Source organism: Vicia villosa, unplaced genomic scaffold (assembly GCF_029867415.1).
Source record: "Vicia villosa cultivar HV-30 ecotype Madison, WI unplaced genomic scaffold, Vvil1.0 ctg.000059F_1_1_2_unsc, whole genome shotgun sequence".
Taxonomy (NCBI): Eukaryota; Viridiplantae; Streptophyta; class Magnoliopsida; order Fabales; family Fabaceae; genus Vicia; species Vicia villosa.
This window is the reverse complement of record NW_026704989.1, coordinates 103,470-110,464: the sequence shown is the minus strand read 5'-3', so window position 1 is coordinate 110,464 and position 6,995 is coordinate 103,470. Positions and strand designations below refer to the sequence as shown.

The 6,995-nt window shown below is 33.2% G+C and overlaps 1 long non-coding RNA gene across 1 annotated transcript; it reads right to left on the bottom strand.

The window, feature by feature from the left end:
* Positions 1-1,698: 1,698 nt before the first annotated feature.
* LOC131623240 (uncharacterized) lies at positions 1,699-2,551 on the bottom strand. The gene is made up of 3 exons (XR_009290175.1): positions 2,413-2,551; positions 1,950-2,070; positions 1,699-1,759 (listed from the first exon to the last, which is right to left on the bottom strand). It is a non-coding gene; the product is annotated as an uncharacterized LOC131623240 (long non-coding RNA).
* Positions 2,552-6,995: the final 4,444 nt, after the last annotated feature.

Below are 6,995 nucleotides of genomic sequence, written 5' to 3'. Positions count from 1 at the left end.
ACAATCAAATCACCAAAATCTTATCACTATATAGAACATCGCAAATGGATTTCAAACAAAGAAAACTACAAACCAAAAAGACCAGTGACGACGAGTGAGGGGGAGGTTTTTCAAAAAGATCCATAAAAATCATGATTAGCCTATTTTCCACAAACTAATAACAAATGGTTGTAACCCATTAAATGTTAAATAAATCTAACATTCTCCCACTTGGGCAAAATCAATTGTGTGATTTTAATTTTAAAAACAAATTTTGAAAATGACTATGTGGTTAAGAACTATTTTCTTAAACTGCGGCCGCATTTTAAGGAAATGCAGGATTCAAGGTGCAGTAACCCACCAGTAATGAATCAAGGCGATTATTTGAAAACATTAAGTACTAATAGAAAATATTATTTGAAAAAAATTAACATACAACATTATATTGACACAATACTTACCAATTAAATTTATCAACAACAACTTCATTAACCACGGTCCTCAAATGTATGAGATCATTTTGATCAACATGGAAAATAGAAAAAAGTAATTTATCTCTAGTCTTAGTTTTAAAAACATGGTTCAAAAACTAAAAAAAAAAAACACAAACAAAGGAGAATAAAAAAGTCATTAAAATCATATTGCTAATAATCGAGTACAAGCAAAAGTAAGTCATCTCCAGCCTTAGTTTTCAAAACTTTGTTTAAAAACTAAAACAAACTAAAACTAAGGTGAAAAAAATAGTCAACAAAATCATATTGCTAATACTCGAGCACAAACAGACAAAAATAAAATAGCTCTAATAACCAACCAACTCCAAACTTTAGACGTGTGAATAATAAAATCTCTAAAAGCTTATCAATATCTAGAACACGCCAAATGGATTTCAAAAAAAAGAAAATATAAATAAAAAAAACAGCGACGAGTGAGGGGGAGATTTCTGGTACTTGTGAACACCTAAATTTGATTCCTAAAATTGGGTCAAATTTATGATGCTTAAGCAAACAACAAGGGGGAAGATATTAGATGCTTTATTAACAGTGTTCTCTATGTCACTCATTTATGATTGAGTTCAATGCCTAGGATGACATGATTTATGGGTATTGCATCTAACTCTAGTGTATAGGATGAGATATGAGGAATCGAGCTAACTAGGTCTAGCTCTCTATGATCCCAACAACTTAAGATGTGATAACTAGACATGCATTTTTGTGTCAAATATATATAACAAAGAGTAAATACCAATTAATACAAACTTAAAAAAAACAAAGAAAAGTTACAAGAACCACCCTAGGGTGGTCGACTCTTGCTTTATGGAAGTGTCATAGGAGATTTTGTTAAAAGAAAAGCAGTGATATTTCACCATATCAATGTACAATAGACTTAAGAGCAAACAACCCACTCACAAGTAGGACTTGCTTAAGTATGATAATGGAATAAGCATAAAGTATTGTTACTAATCAAGTGTAAAACTAAAAATCAAGAACAACAAGTGCCTTGAACAATCATTGATAAGAATAAATACCCGTACATAACCCAATTAAAAAAACTAAATTTTAAAAATCATTAGAGCAAAGAAACTCACGGTAGAGTCGAATGGAATGCCTAAACTATTGTCTCCAAAAATATTCCAATCCACTTGATCAAGATATAATAGGACATATAGAAAAATAATATCTTAAAATATCTTTGACAACCCTATAAAAATAGATGATATACCTCCAAGAAACTCTGAACCGCTTTTCCGCCACACCAAACTATTACATCGTTGGACCGTAGCCTAGCAAGATCAGCAGAAGAGCCTAAAATTACATATTCACAACTAAAATCATATTAAGATGTGGAAATGAGACAAATATTCAATAAGAAATGAAAACGGTAATGAGACAAATATTCAAACAAATCCAAAACAATCATAAAAACAAAATGTTTTTTAAGCAGCTAAGTTGAATGAGGGTTGTACCGTATACCTTCTCAATCACAACCCCATTGCAAATACTCGGAAAATTTTGAATGATTTTCTCTATGATAGATAAATAAGTTGCGTAAAGGTTTGTTGCCTCAAATCCCAGAGAAGGTCGTCGAAATTCCCTATTGTGAATCATGAAACAAAATTTAAATAAGAATACCCAAAAATTCAAAAAAAAAAAGTCCAACCAAAATGAAATGGGGAAAGGGATAATTCATGATTTGTAAGTAAAACAAAGACATATATGTTTTGTAATTCTCCCAGCAATGGAGAGCTATGTTTATTGGAAGAAAGGGTGTAGGAGAACTGTTTTAGAAATAAATTCTGATGCCAATAACTTATCCGAAGATATTAATAATGGGACCACCCTCGTAGCGCTACAGAAAAAGAAAATAAAGATACAATGGATGAGCTATCATAGTCAAAAGAGTCTGACAACAGTTCGGAAAACGAATAGAAATTACTTTTGTGATATTGCAAGTCCCCATGAAGATCTCCTTAAAGTCAAGATTACAGCGGGCAAGACTGGAAAGGAACAAACAAGAGTTAATAGTAAGGGAACTATGCCAAAATAAAGTAATAAATTACCCAGAGATGACATATTTTAAGCTACAATGAGAACGATTCTAACTATGAAACTAACATGAATTCACCGGGAGCAGACATAAGATGAAATTATTTGCAACGACGTCCCACATAAACTATGGTGTCACCCGGAACAATATTAGAAGGTGGACTAAGATTCAAAGACTTATCCTTCTCTTCTTTTGGATTAATACTGATGAAGTCGTTTAATTCTCTTAACTCTGCAGTATCGTGGGATGAATAGGAACGAAACCTTATCCAGGTGTAGTAGTCGAATATGACACCATCAAACAAAAGTCAAGCAGTAAATAATCTGGGCGATTATTATATATAAAAATAGATGATATACCTCTAAGAAACTCTTAACTATTTTTCCGCCACACTGAACTATTACATCATTAGATTGTAGCCCTGCACAATTAGCAGAAGATCTTAGAATTACCTACTCAAATAAATCATATTAAGATGTGCAAATGAGACAAGCTTTCAATTAAGTTAACCTATAATGTTTTTTTAAACAAATCCAGAATAAACATAAAAAACAAAATGTTTTTTTAAGCATCTAAAGGAGGGATATTACAAAACATTTTAACAGTAGCATTTTCCCCATCAGTCACACAAAATACTAAACCAATGCATTAAAAGCAAGAAATATGAAATTACCAAATTCACAACAAAATCTTACACAAACCAAACATTTTTTCCCAAACTTAACATATATAAGTAAGCAACAATTATGCACTCACATTATCTAATTTTTAATGTCAATCGACGTCACACCCTCCCTCCTCAGTGGAAAATCAAAACCATATTCTCTACATGTCCGACTATTGTTGCTTCAGAAGTTCCACGACCAGCTATTAAAGAAAAAGAAATAACATTAAGTACCAATAGAAATATTATTTGAAACAAATTAAGATACAACATTTTATTGACATAATACTTACCAATTAAATTTATCAACAGCAACTTCATTAACCACGGTCCTCAATTGTTTGAAATCATTTTGATCAATGCGGAAAACACACAATAGTAATTCATGTCCAGCCTTAGTTTTCAATACTTGGCTTAAAAAATAGAAAAACACAAACAAATGAGAATAAAAAGTCATTAAAATCATATTGCTAATACTCAAGCGAAAACGGAAAAAAACAAAATAGCTCTAATAACCAACCAACTCTAAACTTTAGACGTGCGAACAATCAAATCACCAAGATCTTATCACTATATAGAACATCGCAAATGGATTTCAAACAAAGAAAACTACAAACCAAACAGACCAGTGACGACGAGTGAGGGGGAGGTTTTTCAAAAAGATCCATAAAAATCATGATTAGCCCGTTTTCCACAAACTAATAACAAATGGTTGTAACCCATTAAATGTTAAATAAATCGAACATTCTCCCACTTGGGCAAAATCAATTGTGTGATTTTAATTTTAAAAACAAATTTTGAAAATGACTATGTGGTTAAGAACTATTTTCTTAAACTGCGGCCGCATTTTAAGGAAATGCAGGATTCAAGGTGCAGTAACCCACCAGTAATTAATCAAGGCGATTATTTGAAAACATTAAGTACTAATAGAAAATATTATTTGAAAACAATTAACATACAACATTATATTGACACAATACTTACCAATTAAATTTATCAACAACAACTTCATTAACCACGGTCCTCAGATGTATGAGATCATTTTGATCAACATGGAAAATAGAAAAAAGTAATTTATCTCTAGTCTTAGTTTTAAAAACATGGTTCAAAAACTAAAAAAAAAAAAACACAAACAAAGGAGAATAAAAAAGTCATTAAAATCATATTGCTAATAATCGAGTACAAGCAAAAGTAAGTCATCTCCAGCCTTAGTTTTCAAAACTTTGTTTAAAAACTAAAACAAACTAAAACTAAGGTGAAAAAAATAGTCAACAAAATCATATTGCTAATACTCGAGCACAAACAGACAAAAATAAAATAGCTCTAATAACCAACCAACTCCAAACTTTAGACGTGTGAATAATAAAATCTCTAAAAGCTTATCAATATCTAGAACACGCCAAATGGATTTCAAAAAAAAGAAAATATAAATAAAAAAAACAGCGACGAGTGAGGGGGAGATTTCTGGTACTTGTGAACACCTAAATTTGATTCCTAAAATTGGGTCAAATTTATGATGCTTAAGCAAACAACGAGGGGGAAGATATTAGATGCTTTATTACCAGTGTTCTCTATGTCACTCATTTATGATTGAGTTCAATGCCTAGGATGACATGATTTATGGGTATTGCATCTAACTCTAGTGTATAGGATGAGATATGAGGAATCGAGCTAACTAGGTCTAGCTCTCTATGATCCCAACAACTTAAGATGTGATAACTAGACATGCATTTTTGTGTCAAATATATATAACAAAGAGTAAATACCAATTAATACAAACTTAAAAAAAACAAAGAAAAGTTACAAGAACCACCCTAGGGTGGTCGACTCTTGCTTTATGGAAGTGTCATAGGAGATTTTGTTAAAAGAAAAGCAGTGATATTTCACCATATCAATGTACAATAGACTTAAGAGCAAACAACCCACTCACAAGTAGGACTTGCTTAAGTATGATAATGGAATAAGCATAAAGTATTGTTACTAATCAAGTGTAAAACTAAAAATCAAGAACAACAAGTGCCTTGAACAATCATTGATAAGAATAAATACCCGTACATAACCCAATTAAAAAAACTAAATTTTAAAAATCATTAGAGCAAAGAAACTCACGGTAGAGTCGAATGGAATGCCTAAACTATTGTCTCCAAAAATATTCCAATCCACTTGATCAAGATATAATAGGACATATAGAAAAATAATTGTTGTGAAAAACGATACCAATAACAAAGTATAATAGGGAATTATAGGGGAGAAGAAGAACACAATAATTGGTTATAACCGTTATTCTTTTACTTTCTCTTAAAACAATATTACAAGTTTACAAGAATAACAAATAACCTCTCTCACCCTAAATTAGGATTTGCAGCTTAGCAATGATGAGAGACTAGTATGCTATTTATAATAAAACCTAACATACTAACTAATGGGCTTTTTCCACAAGGCCCATTACACAAGCCAACTTAATAAACAAGCTAACTTAACAAATTAGGGTTTAAACACTAAAACCTAATTTAACATGCTAACAACCCTAGCATCTTCGACACAAGCATGTGAACAACCTTCGACATCATGCTTAACCCTGTCGAACCAAGAAGCTACCCTTCGGCCATACTAGAGTTTGATCCAATATCTCACAAATCTCCACCTTGGATCTAACTCTACAACATCAAGGGAACAAACTAGCTTTCTTCATGCAGCTTTATCAACTGCATACAGTGGAAAAACTTGCAACTCGGCAATGTCTTGGTGATCATATCAGCAGCATTGTCTTCAGTCGAAACCTTCAGCACTTGGACTTCTCCACGCTCGATTACTCCTCTGACGAAATGCAGCCTCACATCAATGTGCTTAGTTCGCTCATGATAGGCTGAATTCTTCGACAGGTGTATTGCACTTTGACTATCACATTTAACAGTGATACCTCGACCTTGAAGTTTCAGCTCCTTCGCAAAACCTTCAAGCCACAATGCTTCTTTCACAGCTTCAGTTAGGGCAATATACTCCGCTTCAGTGGTTGATAGAGCAACAACCTTCTGAAGTGTTGCTTTCCAACTAATTGCAGTGCCAAACATAGTGAAAACATATCCAGAAATAGATTTTCTGGAATCCATACAACCTGCATAATCAGAGTCGACATATCCTTCTATTACTGCTTTACTATCTTCACCCAAGGTTCCACCATAAATTAGGACTCTATTCAGAGACCCATTTATGTACCTTAAAATCCACTTCAATGCTTGCCAGTGAGCCTTTCCAGGATTCGCCATGTACCTGCTTACAAGACTTACTGCGTATGCTATGTCGGGTCTAGTACAGACCATAGCATACATCAAAGAACCGACTATATTAGCATATGGGATGCTATTCATATAGGCTCTTTCGACATCAGTACTGGGACACTGATCAATACTCAGCTTGAATTGAGGGTTTGTTGGAGTCACAACTGGCTTCGAATTCGACATACCAAACTTTTCAAGAATCTTCCGTAGATATGCCTCTTGAGATAGGCATAACTTCGACTTCTTTCTATCTCTTCGAATGTCAATTCCAAGAATCCTGGAAGCAGCTCCCAGATCCTTCATATCGAACTCCTTATTGAGTTCAGCCTTCACCCTCATCACATCTTCGACACTGTTGCTTGCTATGAGAATATCATCCACATAAAGCAACAAAATAACAAATGAATTACCAGGTCGAAATCTGAAGTAAACACAGTGGTCGAACTGACTTCTAATGAAACTTATGCGTGCCATGAACTTGTCGAATCTCCTATTCCACTGTCGAGGAGATTGTTTCAGCCCATACAAAG